A 16,885-nucleotide genomic window follows, 5' to 3' on the forward strand; every position below is an offset into this window, starting at 1 on the left:
AGACTCCCCACACAGCTCTAGTCTTTGTATTATCTTCCATCTCAGATATTTGTTTGTTTTTGAGAATTCGTATTGCTTTATTAATTGTTTGTTTTATTAATTGTTCGTTTTATTAATCTCCCAATTGCCCTGCATTTGGCCTGTCTGTACCATGAGAATGTAAGATCTATGGGAGCAGGAACTTTCTTCACTTAGGGTCCAGTCACTGCTGAAGTATAATAGATTAACTATAAATCCCCATTTAATTATTTAATAAATGAATTGTGTTGATACGAAGGCCAAAGAGTAAAATGAATCTACGTAGCATGTGCAGCGCCTGCTAATGTTATTTGCCTGAGAATTGTTGTTCTCTTTCTTTCTTCATCCAGTTCCTTTACTTTGTTTCAAGGTTATGAGCTCCTCTGAGACCCATACCATATTATTACCTTTCATCCCCAAGTCCCACATGCTCTCTGGCACAAAGAACCCATGGGCTTCAGTTAAAAAAAAAGATAGAAAGAAAAAGAAGAAATGGTGGCATGAATGAAGAGATTTTTAACAAATAAATAGACATTAGATAAAGGCAAAAGTCATTCTAAGGGAATAAAGGTTAGGACTGTCAACAAAGTTCAGAGGTGAGTTGACAAATGTATGTAGGATCTGTGATGATATGAAGTATATCCCCCCCTCTCCCCTCATTCCCCTTAAATCCCTGGTGCAGGGGACAGTTCCTAGAAATGTGTGTGTAAAAAAAGAGAGGCAGAGAGATGAGACACAGAGAGACAAAGATATGGAGAGACAGAAACATGGAAAGAGACAATGTCTTGTTGGAAAGAAAGCAAAATTGGGGGGATTATATTGGAAAAGGTAAATATTAGTTTCAAACTAGACTGGAGAACTTATTAGTTTGAAACTTATGTTGTCAGCAATGGATGACCTTCCTTTGAACATTTTTATTATAATGGCAGAAAGGAGTTAAGTCAGGATGGGTTGGTGGCAAGAGTTTGTGTCAGGTCTGATAACATCCAGTCTCTACTAATGTCCTTTTCTGGAAGCTCAGCTAGTGCTGACAAGTTGCCCCATTTTGTTACATTCGGGAAGGGTGTCTTTTCTGTTGGAAGACTGAAGATGATTGAGTATCTTAGGTCCTTATGGAGACACTTACCTCCAATCTTTGCAGATGGTATGGTACCTTTCATTTAGTCATGCATGTATCTGATTTTTGAGATTTATCAAATTTATTTGATTATAAAACTAAAATCCATTACAGGAAAACTGGCCAGGTTTCTTTCCCTTTCTTAAATATATTGAAACTTCATTTCAGAAGGTTAGGAGCCCTAGTTTTGGGGATCCTTGAAGGATGAGCGGTTTTCCATTCAGCTCACAGGAAACATTGATGATAGACCATTTAAAGGTATGCCCTGATCTGCAAGGAGAGATGACTTGGAAGAAGGGAATTTAGAAGCTGAATGTAACAGGCTTTGCTTCTGGGAGTAGAGAACAGTGTGGTAAAATCGACTCTTGCTGATGATCATGGCCACTTAAACGATTGCCGCGTAACATCAGGCCATGGAAGCTGGCGACTTATTTCTGTAAAAGGTTCTCTGCTTTTTCTGCCCAAGTTCATAGATGTTACTGCCACTGTGGAACCTGCGCAAGCACGGATTCGTTGGTTCAAGCCGTTTCTCCATGGGTGGGTCTGCTTCTCCATAAAAGAGATCTGAGAGTACGGTATTGGGATTAGTTGCATGAGAAACCAACAAGTTGTAAGAATACATGTATTTTTAATTTGGGGGTGGGGTGGGAGTGATTGCTTCAGAATATGAGTAGTGTTACTTTAGATGTGTTACAGCCTTACCTTCTAGGGCAAATGCTAGGGTCTGGTAGGGAGGCAGGGATTCCCAAGGCCTCAAATTAAGCTCAGGACGTCTATCCTCTTCGACATTAATTTTCTTCCCCGGTCATCCTTAGTCTTGCTAGAAACTCCAGTTTTGTTCTAAATGCCTGTCCAAGCAACAAGAAAACCAGGTGGCTAAATTAATTATAACAAATATTGGGATAAATAACATGCTTCTGCTTCTCTTGGCTTCGTTTAAGGAGGCTATGTCCACTATACAGAGTTGTCATGAGATGCATCTATTATGTTTTCAAAAAGCATGATATTACCATGTATTTGAAGAAGGAACTGTTCCTAGGTCTTTTGTCTTGGGAACACATTTCACGCTGTTTTTATTTATGCTATTTTTATTTTACAAAGATATATAAAAATTAATATCTGAAGACAAAGGCTTGTATTAAGCAACCATGTTTAATTCTATTTAATTCAGTGTTTTTAAAATCCATCTGACTATGGAACACTGTTTTTAGGAAACATCTGTTAACATTTAGCAAATTACTAGTGCTCTATGAAACTCATCTGGGAAATGATGACCTACATAATAATTGTATTATGAATGGAAATATATTTATTGGCAAATACTCATGTGAATCTCATGTGAACATGTGAGGATAAAACATCATCTTATAGCATAAATTTCTGAGGAACATAAGACTTAGATACATAGTCATTTTAAATAATCTACACAGAACAGCTGGTTGAGTGCTTGCCTCTTGTTATATACTTAACCACTATTAAATCAGGAAACTCATATTGAGAAACCAATACCTTGTTATGCTGGCACAGATCAACGAGTTCTCTTTTGTGCTGGAATATAAGGCCTGCCAGGGTCTAATAATTTTTGTCAAAACTTGAGATGGCTGTGCTCCTGGATCTTTATCAATTCTTTTTAATAGATACTAAAGTTCCCGTGGTAGCAGTAGTAGTATCTCCATAAAATATTACTGGAATCACATTCTAATATCTCTTTAATCGTAATGTTCTCTTGCATCCATGGCATACTGTATACACTCATATCGACTTAGAATTAGTGCTTCAGGTTTAGTCCTCTGACATTATTGGTACTGCTGCTGATTTTGATCTCAATAAGAGGCAGGATCAATACCCTATTTTAAGTGGAAATCTAGAAGCACATACCTTGTGGACTTTTTATTTCTACCTAGTCTCTGGGATTTTGGCTGCCTCTTGAGCAGATGGGGCCAGCTCTCCATTGCAGAGCGTGGCTGAGAGGATTCACTGGCTTCTTAAATGCACGATAACTGGGAACTGCATTCAGATACTGCTTCTTTCCCTAACACCTCAGTCTGAAAACAAAACAAAACAAAACAAAAAGCAGGCAAGAATAGAAAGAATATTCTTAGCTGAGCCAGCATGATATGAATGCTGTATTACCAGCTGCTCACTAAGCCGCAGCTGAGCAGATCTGCAGACTTCAAGCCGCCCCACATCCTCCTCTGAGTACCGATGGGAGAAAATCCCTGCATACTTTGCAGGCAGGAAGTCTCACTTACCCAAGCTGACTCTAAGACAAGGATGCTCTCCTTCACAGTCTCCAAAGAGTGGAAGCTACTGGGACACAGATGGTATGAATATCCTGAGGCATGTCAGAAGTGTAATGAATTCTTCTATTTGTAGCATTTGATGTGCCTGGACTCCTTCCCTGCACATGGTATTATTGTCCGGGGCTGTGAAGATGATTGTGCAGATAGACAAGTCAGACTCGAGGAGACAAAGTGACCTGACCAAAGTGTTGACCATGCATCATCTGACTCAAAGTCTCAGATGAGCAAATGGGAGGCAGTGAATCAGGCTTTCACATGTTATTGTTTCAAAAGTATCTGGGAAGCCTATTAAATGGATTTCCAGGCCTATACTCCCTTACGCCTATCCCCACTGAAGATGGGGATTCTGCAGTTTGGGGAGTAAGTTGTTATCAGATCATGTGGAGGCTTATAAAATGTCTTATGGCAGCATTTTCCACATTTTAACATGTTTACAAGTGACTCAGCTGGAGAGGGGCCTGAGAAGGTGCATTTCTGGGAAGATCCTGGGTGATGGTGGCCAGTCCTGCTGGGCTGTGGACTATTACTTGAGTAACTAGGCTCCAGCTCTTTCTGATGCAGCTGGACCTGGATCCTCACAGGCAGGAAAGTCATGTCAAGGATTTTTCAACCTTTCAACCATTTTAGGCAGTTTGGTAATCGAATCAACACTTGGATCTGATGTGCTTTCTTTGGCTGAGAAGGATATTAGAAATGTAGAAATATAGGTAATTAGAGGCAACATTCAGAAGAGAAAATAGCAGCAATGGAAGCCCGATTTAGAACGTGTGTAAGTTTTCTTCTCTTGGGATCACCGGTTTTGGTGGAAGTCATTATGAAGATTACAGAGAAATCAGGAGTGTCAGGCAGGACTAAAACTTTTGAGGGGAAGAGAAATGCTGTGTGCAATGAAAGTGATAGTTTTTTTTTCTTAAAACAAAATGTACATACTGTTGATGAGCAGATAATACAAGGATATAGGTTTCACAACCAAGAATGTCATAAATGTTCTTGTTTCATGGTCTAGTGTTATCTGAAAGTTTGCATTATTTTCCCCTTTTGATGATGTTGGGCTGTTATTTGGGGACATAGGGATGTTATGGTGGGACATGGAGAGGACCTCCTGTAGAAATTGCTCCCCACCCCTACACACTTCTCCTCTTCTCTACGCATCTCTTGGAAAGCAATTGAGATGTATACTCCATAGCCTACTGTTATGACTAATTTGCCATCTCAAGGCGTTTCAGATAGAGTTGGGCCATTGCCCATGGGTCAGAATGTGCTTTGGACAATATTTATAGAGATGGTCTGACTTGATCCTATTATTTCTCTCTTCTGCCACTGGGGTGAAAAATGATGCCATGCCTGATTTTGATCTCATTATAGAGGGTCTAGATTTTGAGGAAGCAAAAGTGCTGAATTTTAAAACTCCTCCAGAAGAGCATGGTTCATGGGGATGTTATTATAGGGAAGCTTTGTGTGTGTGTGTGTGCATGCATACTTTATCATTTTTATTTTGTATTTACTTTTCCTCTACTTCTCCTACTTTCAGGATTATAGAATAGCCTCTAAATCACTTGTTTTGTTTTTTTTTGTTTGTTTAAACATTGATACCTATAATATTCTTTCAGCAATTATAATCAGGTCATTTTTTTCTCTTTTTTTTTATTTCCCCTATACATTTTTGATACTATCGTAGCCTCGTGACTGCAGTGTCCCTTCTTCTACTCAGGAAAACATTGGTTTAATTCTTCTCACTTAAACTTGTCAACTTCTGTTCTTGCTCACTCTTAGACTTTGACCAACTTTGATTCACACTAAAGGGTAAATGACTGATATAGGACATTGTATCACCTCAGGGAAACTTGTATTTTGATAATAAAAATAAACCCTTATGTTCAAGTTTTCACTGCCTAATATGGTACTTCTGATATAATAAGATTGGCAAAATATTGTGTCCCCCTTCGAGTAAAGCAAGAATCCTGAATTTATATTATGTTTTGTCATTTACTTAATTCACCTTGTTTTTTTGTTTGTTTGTTTGTTTGTTTTGATTTTGGAATTATTATTTACTATCTCCTTTATTCTCATCTCAAACTTTTCCAAGCTTCAAAAATAGCAAGTTATAGCCATTTATGTATAATGCACCATTTCAACCTAACTTTTCCCACTGGTTGCCACTCTTTCTGTCACAAAGTCAATGGCCTCTCTGGGGGAAATGAGTCCATTTTTGCATTGTTCTTCTAGGTTTCATACTCCTGGATCCAACCACTAGATGTCTCTGTAATTACATGCTGGATCAAATCAGAGAGCATGGCCCTCAGAGACAAAGATGGGCCTTAAAGTCCTATCCCCAAATTCTAAATATCTATTTCTCTTCAAATCACCTTAAATACACATAAGATAGCACCACTAAACTGTTCTTTGCTTATCTCTGTATGTTTCTGTGACTTAACGTGAACCGAACTAAGTCTGCCCATTATCAAAGGAAACTGTAGGCAGGTGTTCAAATCCTGTGTTTCAGCTGGGTGTGTGTGTGTGAGTATTCACATGTCCTACCACACACAGTCTCAGAAACCTTGCTTTTTGCAGGTAGTTGGAGGGACAAAATAACCAATTTTAGAGCCTTACAGTCATATGTTTCTATAAGAGCATTTAGATGAACAGTTTAGCTTTCAAAATGAAGCAGATGATGACAGGGTGAAATTATTTTGAGATTTCTAATGCAGCTGCCCATCAAACTTTACCTTTGTTGGTGGACCAATCAGTTTCAGAAAGAACCAACTTCCGCCCTTCCTCTCTCTTCTTCCCCTCCCTCCCTTCTCTCTTTCCAGTCTTCCTTTCTTCCTTCCCTTGGTCTTGACCTAACTTCTTTTATCTCTCTGTGTTTTTTTTTCAAAATTAGCTTTATTTCAGAAAGGGTACAAGTTGGTGAGGGTATTGACACTTTTCCCATTGTAAGTTATATTGGAAATTGTAAAGAATGCAATATTTTATCTTGGTCATTTTTATTTACCCCTAGCGCTTAAACAGTGCCTCACACAGTACATCCCCAAGAAATGTGGCTGAATGGGGAAAGCATGAAGAAGCTGATCTGTTCATGCGGTAGAAAGGGACAAATTCAGGTTAGCTATACAAGTAATATGAATAAATAAATTGACAACAATACGTACTAAGTATATATGGAATTATTTTTAATCTTTGAAAAAAGTGTATAATTCTGTTTTTAAGTTTATTGAAATCATTCGCATTTACTTGACAATCCATGCTCTGACCAGTTGAAAGATGGGCCACAACAATTTCTTGAAGTTAAAAAATACTCTGAATGAATCTATCTATGGGAGTGTATTCCCTATGTGAATCATTTCTGTAGTGGGAGAGGAAAGAAAATAAGGTGACAACAACTAGTACATAAATGCCCTTAATGACCTTTCCTTATGAGTAAATAATTCATGTACAAGTATAGGGGCACTCTCTATATAGTGTTTGAAAATGATGTCCTTTTAAATTAAGGTAACATGTCTCCCTTATAATCACATCCTTTCCGGTTATTGATGAGCAGGTTCTTTCCTCCAAAAGAACATCAAGAGAAATTGAACCCTGTTCCTGTCTCGCGTAAGTGATCACAGATTCCACATGAAAGAGGGAGAGACCAAGTATCTGTGTATCCACAGAGCCTTTCGTATTGGTGATGCCTGTGCATTTGGCCAGTAGCTCAGTCTGTCACCATGATCTCCTCTGACTCCCTGAAATACAGTCATTTCCTGAGGGCAAGGGCAATAGTTGTCTGAGAACTGGCACACATCAGTCTGAGTTCCTTCTTTAGCTATCCGAAAGTGACTGAAATTTCTTTAAAAAGTCCATTATTTTACTCACTTTCCTTCCCACCAGGAAGGGAGAAACATAAAGGACAAGTGTGGTATTTTTAATTCTCGAAGGTATAAAAATGGCTGTAAGAGCTAGTAATTACCAATCACTTACTAGGAGTTGTAAATTATCAGGTAATGTATTTTTTGAAACATAGCAAGCACTTATCAAGTACCTATTATATACCAGCTGTGGTTCTTTAAGCTTTGCAATCGTTATATCATTTTATCATCAAAACCAACCCTGTTCCTGCCGTCGGACATTGAGGCACAGAACGGTTAAGGAACTTGGTAGTTAGCATGGAAGTTAGACTTTTGACAGTTTAGGTCTGTAGGCTGTTCTGTAGGCCCAAGGCAATGACTGCTTCCTTACATCCAGTCCTAAAGTTGTGCTGTGCTTGCTGAGTGGTTACTTTAATAACTGGGATGACCGATCCTCTTCAGCCGAGTATTGAACAAACATGTTCACCTGCCCAGCATCGCTGCGCAAAATGTGGCCTTGCTTTCAGGCCATTCCTCTCCTTCCATCTCACCTCAGCAGCGCCTGATGCATTTTAAAGGTCCATTGGACTGCAAATGCCAGGCAGCTAGGGAATGAGAGTCTTCCTAATCCACCACTGCAATGGCTTTGCCATTCTGCACAGTATCTTTCATAGTTGGTCCTGCTTACTCACTCGTTTGGCCATGTTTTTGCTATTTTCCTCAGGACAAAACGTGATGCCCCAAGCTTGGGCACCAAGGTAACTGATCTTGTGGTTGACGTTCACTTATCCAGTGACCGAGCCCAGAAAGTAGGAGCAGCCAGTCCACAGGAGTTTCTGGACTTACCTACAAGTTGTGGTGATTCCAGTCTTCTTGACCAAACCTACTGCATTCTTGATTTCCCATTTTGTGATGGCATGTGTCACATTGGCCTATTTCTTCTCTTGCTTTTGAGTTTGGTCACAGCTACTTCATCTTATCAAAAGTGTTCCTGGTTTAAATGACCAAAAGGTAGGTCCGCTTTCAGTTCCATTCCTCCAAGGAGACTCATGGTGTTCTTTTTAATTTATGTACTTGCCGTACAGACAAGTGATTCTCACTGTACTCTTTACGGATGGTTTACCTTCTCTTCAGAGGCCTTTATACCAAGGGTAGAAGTGGCCTTTTGCTAAGTCATGTGCATCTCAACTTTGTGGCCTTTTGGGGATTATTCAGTTATGTCTGCCTCCTCAACTAGGCTGAAGCTAGTGTGCCCAGTGTCCATCAGTATCTGGTATAAAATAGGTAACTAAAAATTTGTGGAATGAAAGAATAAGGGAAGAGATGGAGGGAACGGAAAGGAAAAGATGAACTCATACTTGCATGGTCCTAGGGTGCTAGTTACAGTCTTTGCCAGGAGAGAATGAATCAACAAGGCTGACAACTCTCCTAACCCTCGCATACCTTGCTTACCTCTCCTAACCCTCTCATGGTGGTTACTATGAGAAGGCACTTCCATGGGAAAGTTAATCCCAAGTGATGCCTGTTCTAATAATAATAATGATAACAATAGCAACTACACTTTGTGAGGCATTATTTTATTCCCGGTCAGCAAAAAGCTAAAACTCCACAAGGATTTAGTAAACATCTGAAGCTTATGTGACCAAAAAATAATGTCTTTTTTTCTCTATATACTTGTTCTTCTGCAGTCCACCCAAATGCAGTAAAGGGTCCCATCAGCTACTTAGTTGTTCCAAAAAGAATGTGAGCGTTAACCTTAATTTCCCTTTTTTCTAACTTCCCACAATCCAAACCATTAGTTAGTGCTCAGAGTTGACCTCAGAAACACAAAGTAGAAGCATGCTTAAAGTTTTTCTGATGGCTTCTACCGCACTTGAAATTGAAGCCAAGCTCTTGACAAATGCCTACAAAGCCCTCAGTGATCAGGCCCTTGGCTGCCCTTCTGCTCTCCTTTCCCAGGCCACTCTTCCCTTTTCACTTGCTCCAAACTTGCTGGGCTTCCTGCTGTTCCTAAAGCAAGTCAGTGTTATCATTGCCTAGGGGCTTCACACTAGCCATTGCCCTTATTGTCCTTCCTGTCACTCAGCTCTCAGATTAAAGGTCTCCCTTTCAGTGAACCCTCCTTCACGTTTCTAATCAGTGTGAGCAAACTAGTCATGCTCTATCACATAATTCTAATTCTCTGTAAAGCATATATCATTATTGGATTTTTGGACATTGTTTATGTATTAACTTATTTATTGTCAGTCTATTGATGATAGATTCTAATTTCCATTGAAGAAAGCATCCCATGTCTTTTATTTATTGCTGTGTCTGCATGTTCTAAAACAGTGGCAGGGGAAGAGTAGATACTCAAAAAATTAACCAATAAACACAACGTAAAAGAAAATCTCTACTGACTGAACTTAAGGAATGCCAAGAAAATCCTTGCACCTAAAACTGAAAACAGAAGTCCCAATTTCAAAAGGCCATAGAAATGTGCTATAGAAAAATCTCCAAAGATAGCCGCCTTGAATTCCTTCCCTTCCTGGATGCCTTTCTTTCTATCAGAATGTATTGCCCTTTTCCCTCAGTTCATGCTGGCGCCATCGTTTCCTTTGACCCAGTAAATGCAGTAGAATTGATGTCCTGGGACTTTTAGGCTTGGTCTTGAGACTGGGAGCTTCTACCTTTCTCTTGGGCTAGACTATCAAATGGCCATGTGGAGAGAAGCCCAGGAGGGTGACAAGCCCTCATGGATGTTCCAGCCCCAGCAAAACTCTCAGCTGACTCTAGCCGTATAAGTCACTCCAAATCAGTATCATGAGCAGCAAAGAACTTCCTGGCTGAGCTCTGCCAGAATTCCTGACCCAGTGCACCTTGGGAAATTATTGTTGTCTTGAGCTACTGCATTTCTGTGTGGATTGCTATATAGCAAGAGATGCCTGAACCTTGTAGCCACTATCAAAACATCAAGCAGAAAGAGATTAGGAACACAGGCAATGAGCTTGTTTTTAACTCTTGCCCAGTCACAGTGTCTTTGCAAGCACCATGCGGGCTGCCCAGGCAGCCAGATGGAACAGGAACAAGGGCTGTCCATCCCTGCCAGACTGTTGCCATGACCCTAAAAAATAAGGTGACGTTGGGGATCATTTCCATAGTGATGTTTTGGCACAGAACTGAGCTGGCAGAATGAATTCCAGGTGTGGACCGTGTCAGCTCCACAAAATGACAAGCAGGTATGCACTTCAGTTTTTTGTTTGAGGTCAGGATGCCAACTCAGGATGCAGCCTGAGAAGCCACCAGGCATTAAAAAATATAGTTTCTGTCAAGTGCCAAAGAACAAGTAGTAGAAAAATAAGTCAATGTAGTTAAGAGACTGGCATCAGGGAAGAAACCACAAGTGGTTCTAACTGCATTCTGCCATGGTACTATCTTCATTGAGTGATTCCTATAATTGTCCTGAAGGAACCATCTAAGGTTTGGCCCTTTTTATGTAAGGTATGCGTTTTCCCCAGAGTGGTTCCACCTTCTCAATTTATGGAGCCACAACTATGTCAGGTATGGTTTAAAACAACTTTCAGTTTTAGAATAATATTTGCAATGTAGAAACTTTAAAAAAAATGTGATTGCCTTCTTTGAAGGCTTGACAAGCAGGCGAATGGCAGGAAATTGGGTTCTGCCTAAAAGCCCATCTCTCCCTTACGTACCTCCTCATTCAGTGAACAGTTGCTTGAAATCCAGTTACCATTTTTTCTAGATTGACCTTTTTGACGTGTGCACATCACCCTTCCTGATAGCTCAGCTCCCCCATTTGTAAACCTGGAGTCCAAATCCTTTCATCCTAATGCTAGAATGTAAATTAAATAATTAGTGATTTGTTAAACACTTTGAAAATGAAAATGCCAAGTATTGTTATTATTTCAAGGGTAATTTACTTCTGATTCGTTTGTAATTATTTCATCAAAACATTGTTTAGTAAGAGCTGTTTGATGTGTAAAATGCCTTATGGGCTTTCCCTATAAGACTTCTGTTATCAAAATTAGATGGAGTCCTTGCCAACTGGAACCCATGTGCACACCAAAGTTTTGCAGTGGTTTAAGTCTCAAGTCACCCCCTTGTGGGCCAGGGCCTGTTGGAAAGGGACCAAACCCCAGAGCAATGATTCGTCTCTGAATTTGTCTATAATAGTTCCTTACCAGAAAATCCAATAGGGACCAAAGCCAGGCCCAGGTAGCAACTGGGAATTTGATTAGATTTGGTTTTGGCCCTTTTCCCTGAACTTTGCACCTTTCTGGAACTTCTGCTTCCTTTGTTTCAGATGCCAACTCAATCTTTCTGAGATTTACATATAGATTTAGGTCTTATTGGAAGGTTGATCTGATACACTGAGTCCCTTAATACAATTAATCATGATAACCCCTGAATGGTGTATTTTTCAAAGTTTGAAAAGTACTCCTTATATCAGAGGGACTGGAATAGTTAATCCCTGATAGGCATGAGTCATAACTTGAAACTGCCAAAGATAAGGAAGAAATACCCTTGAAGTCCAGCCTTCTATTTAAAAAAAAAAAAAAAAAAGGAAGAAAAGTTGATTTTTCTCTTTACTGTGTTCTTGTATATTTCAGTATAAAATTAATGTTGAAAATTATTTATTGTTTAGATTGTAAATTTCTTCCCATATCCACTCTCAATGACTGGTTTTGCAATATCCATACTGTTAGGCTACTGTCTTTATAAATCTTCAAACACATGTTTCAGCAGTATCAATACCCCAGATCTAAAACCTAAATTGGTGTCTTTCCTTAACTCCCCTATTTGTTTTTGCTTCTGGATTCCTCATCTTGGTTCATGATTGTTGCTCCAAACAAACCACAAACTAACTGGGAATCATCCCAAACTCTGCCCTTACCCTGAATGCCAAGTTTAGTCACTCAGTGAACCATGGATTTTTACCTTATTTAAAACCAATTCCTGAAAAGAAAAAAAAAAAAAAATTCTCACTGTCCTGTATTACTTATGGTACTTTCAGTTGTGAGAAAGAGAAACTCAACCCAGAATGCACTAAATATTAATGGAAAGTTAGTGGTTCAAATAAATGAAATATCTGAAAGTGGTGAGAGTTTCAATTGAGATATGTCAAAGTAGCTTAATGATATTGTCAAAAACCCATTTATTTATGTCTATGCTTTCTCTTTCCCAGACACTATTTTATCTTCAGTCTGTGTCTCCTCTTCATTATAAGATGGCCTATTTCAGCATCTAGGGCTCTCTGCTTCCATTTTTCATCCTTCAGGGAGGATAGCGGTTCTCATTGCTCTCCAAATAAAATGATGAACGTTTCCTTCCCTCCAAAAAACCCTTCCAGCAAACATCATCTTCTGTGGTCCAACTCGTATCACATGACTATTCCCAAACCAGTCGCTATGGCTGAGGGATAAGATTTTCTGATTGGCTGAATCAGAATCTACCTGGAGCTGACCTTGGTATCAATCATACATGACTGGCCAGAAATGGAGATGCAATTTTACCATCCCCCACTCCTTTTTTGAATTATTATCTTAAAAGATGGAGACAGGTAGTTAGGTGGCAGAATACATGCTGACTCATTGTCACTGCCTTGGTTTGAGTATTTGTTAATCTGCACGGAGTACTTGGGAGTTGGGAAAGTTATTTTGCTATCCAGTCTCTATTTCCCTTTTTCTTAGCTGAATATTCTGCCTCTGATTCTTTCTCCAGTCAGCTCTGCTCCACGCTGTCCCCAGAATCATCTTTCTTGAGACATCGTTATTTTTATGTGCTGTCTATGGTGAAAACTGTAGGTGACACCGATCATTCACAAAGAGTGACTTGTAACATGGCTCTGTGATTTCAACCAGAAAAATCTGCTTTTATGTCCACTAATATCCCTTTAAGATTTTATTTTATTTATTTAGTCTTTTTGCCATTTTCTTGGCCCACTCCTGTGGCATATGGAGGTTCCCAGGCTAGGGATCCAATCAGAGCTGTAGCCACCGGCCTACACCACAGCTCACAGCAATGCCGGATCCTTAACCCACTGAACAAGGGCAGGGATCGAACCCACAACCTCATGGTTCCTAGTCAGATTCGTTAACCACTGAGCCACAACTGGAACTCCCCCTTTAAGATTTTAGATACAACTTTGAAGAAAAATGATTAAGGATAAAGAAATGTAAAAAAAAAAAAAAAAAAAAAAAATGACCCACAGAATAAAGTTCAGGTTCTTTAGCTTGAGCTTCCATCGACCTGGACTTTTACTCCTTTTCTGCCTTAGCCCCCACTCTCTCCGCATTTTATACACCAGTACTAGCTAATGAGCTGTGGGTCTCTAAATAACCCATTCTCTCTACCTAGATTTCCTTTCTTCCATCAGCCCTTGCTCATTGGTCTAAAATCTGTATGCGCTTTCTTTAAAATCCATGTCAGCCTTAGTACCTCAACATTTATTTAGTCCAGTATTGGTCACTCTTGTTAGTTATCATCACATCTTTTCGTTAACTGTTAAGAGACTGGGATTATTATTATTATTTTTATAATATTTGCACCTATAGCATTTAGTGTCTTCTGGCATTTAAAAACCTGCTAAGGTGAAATAAATAGAAATTAATATAATTCCAGTGATGAGACTGGCCCCACAGCATAGTGTAGCAAATACAGACTATACTCTCCCTGTGAGCTCACCCATGAGCTCTCATTCCAGCGACGCTAGTTGCTTAGTGGGTCACTGCTAACAAATCACTTATTTTCATTGAGACTCAGCTGTTGTTTTTCTGTTTGTTTTGGGGTTTGTTTTTCACTTGTAATAAAAGGAAAATTTTTATTTGATAAAGTTGATGTGAGTATACTTTAAAATAATGATATGGATTTTTTTTTTTTACCTTGAATAGAATATTGGTTAATGTGATTTAACTGTGATGAAAAGAAAACTGAATAGAATTGCTTTCAAACAAGAAATTATGAGATGGCCAGGGGTAGAGTAATTCTAACTAACTTTGGTAATTCAGTGGATAGATGGTATCATTCAGGACTCACATCTTTTATCTTTTCGCCCTGCCATTTTCAGCATTTTGACTTTGACCTGAAGAGCGTATATTCACAGCTACAAGTTGGCTACAGTAAACCCAAGCATCACCTCCCCGCCTGGCTCTTTATTCATGTGCATCTCTTTTCGAAAATCGAAAATCAGGAAATTTTACAAGCTGTGTCCCTGGCAGATCTCCCTCCCCCCCCACATTTCATGGATAATGACTGTGTCACAAAACCATTCCTAAACCAATCACCAGCAAGAAGTATAGATTATCATAGCTGGTTCAGGTCAATTGCTTTTGCCATGGTGCTCAGAAGAGCCTCCTTTGAAGACAGTGGTCATCAGTTACCTGAACAAAATCAGACCCTGATTAGTGTTGGAGAAGCAGAGTAATGACAGTAGGATAGACAGCTCATCATGACTTCTTCCTCCAAGATTTTGGTTATTTCTGTAATCACTCACGTCTAGGGAAGAGAATAATCCACCTTCTTGTAAAGGCAGTTTTCTTCTTTTCACTGACTTTATTTAATTACTGTTGACTTCATTATCTTCCCTTAAGTATCCCTATGAGGTCATATAATTTAGAATATTTATTTCATGAATATCACAAAACCCAGGATACAGAGAGGGATAAGAATCTGCATAGCGGGCCAGTTATCTCGCTCACTGCTGCTGCCTTCACCCTTGAACTTCTTCCTTCTTAATTAAAACTGCAGGAGGACAGCATCACTGCGAGTCAGTTCAGCTTCCCGGATCGACCATGATGCTGATTCCACATTCATAATTAATTCTCCTCAGTGTTAAGAATGGAGACTTGGCTGATTAAGGATTCTCGGTGGATTATTGCAGATGTCTGAATTGCTGAAACCACGGGCAGCCATGCAGTGTCTTTTTGATCTACATAAATGTGGGATGTGGAAGAAGAAAAAAGGCATTTTTCTTTCCCCTCCAGAAATCTCACTTGACATTTTGCAAGGGACATTTATTAGAATGTCAGTTTGATAAAACTGTTTTGCAGGAGTCACCTAGCATTTGCTACTGAGGAATAACAATTGTTAAAAGCCATAATTACTCTGGGCAGGTTTAAAGGAAAAAAAAAATGTTATCAGAAGATTTGGGCAAAATATCTCCCAACAAGTAGCTATGCTCCTCCTAGCTTCCTGTTGAATTACAGGCTCTCTGAGACACTCCTCCTGAATCTGAACTGTGGGTTAGTAGCAAAGTTACCAACAGTTGCCATGACCGATGGATACATGGTAGTGTGTCTCAGAGACATAGTATGGGCTGGAGATGTCTTCAGAGATAGGAGACAGAAAGCTTAGGGGTGGATTTTATATCTGGATAACATTATGTAGTAGTAATAATAAGGAATAATGACTAAGAATGACAAACACTTGTATTGAACTCGTGATGAACCACTGACTGTTTTAAGCACTTTACATGGGGGAACTCATTATCTAATTTTGGTCTTTTCAGTCAAACGGAGATGATAATACTCCATGTCCTATGAGGAAACTGAGGCACAGAAGAGAGGTCAAGAAACTTGCCCAGAGTCATCTTGGAATTTGAACCCTAAGAGATCCCCAACTCACTCATAGCTATTACATTATACTACCTCCTGCTAAATCCCACCCATTTATGCACTGCAGTATGGCTGTGAGGATGCCCGTACTTCAGTTTCCTTAGCTGCTGAAGAGTTGTAGCAAAAAGGCTCATGTTTATTGGGAGCTTTCTGTGTGCTGGGCACTATTATGGGTTTGTTACTCTCTTATTTAATCCTCACAGAGACCCAATTGGGCAGGTATAATTGTTAAGTCTTTAGAGAATCTCTTACCGTAGGAAACCGAGGAAGGAAGTGTTGAATAACTTGTAATTAGTGAGGCCAAGATTAAAAATCAAGAAATGGGGCTACAGAGCCTGGATTGGAAGGGATTGCTGCCTAACTCACTGAATAATTATAAAATAATATATGCACTTCTGATAAAACAGGAGAATCAACTAAATTAAACATGCATATATTTTTATGTGTGGCAAACATCTCCTATTAGCAACATGCTTTGTTCTTTCCTTTGTTTGTTCATTTATTGGAAGCCATTCCTTTAAATGATTTCTCATGTGCAGCATCTTTACTGAGCACTGTTTGTAGAAAGGGAAAAATGACCCAGTCTTTGCTCTCTAAAAGCCTCACAGTTGAGAGGGAAAAAACGGTCAGGGGATCACACAACTTACAACACAGTGGTGGCTGAGAGCATCCACATCTATTATTCCCTCGGAGGTCTTTCAGGAGAACCTCTCTGGGTCACGTTCCTCCTCTCTTTGTGGCATGGTGAGGAGGGGGCGGCGGTGTTGCCCCCAGATCTCTTTGGAGAAGTGATGTAGGCATTCATAAGAGGACTCCTGTGGAGCCCTTGGAAGGGTTTAAGAAAAGTTGTCTCATTACTGTTTCAAGGTTCTATTATCCCAGAATGCCACCTCAAAAACTATCAAAGGCTGATCTTCAGAAATCCAGTCCTGCTCTGTACGCAAAGCAGGATGTTCCCTGAGAGGAAAACACAGTTCTTCTGCAGCATCCACGGCTTTCAGTCTTGCATGC

General features: G+C 39.6%; 1 protein-coding gene across 24 annotated transcripts in view; it reads left to right on the top strand.

Annotated features, from left to right (window-relative positions):
* Positions 1–16,885, top strand: part of LRRC4C (leucine rich repeat containing 4C) — a 1,222,625-nt gene that overhangs the window by 18,726 nt on the left and 1,187,014 nt on the right. The gene's annotated exons all lie outside the window — the stretch shown is intronic.

The sequence above is a fragment of the Sus scrofa genome, chromosome 2 (genome assembly GCF_054392235.1).
Source record: "Sus scrofa isolate SSC_HxYL_T2T_F1_AM1 chromosome 2, Sscrofa_HxYL_maternal_Yorkshire_Landrace_v2.0, whole genome shotgun sequence".
Lineage (NCBI taxonomy): Eukaryota > Metazoa > Chordata > Mammalia > Artiodactyla > Suidae > Sus > Sus scrofa.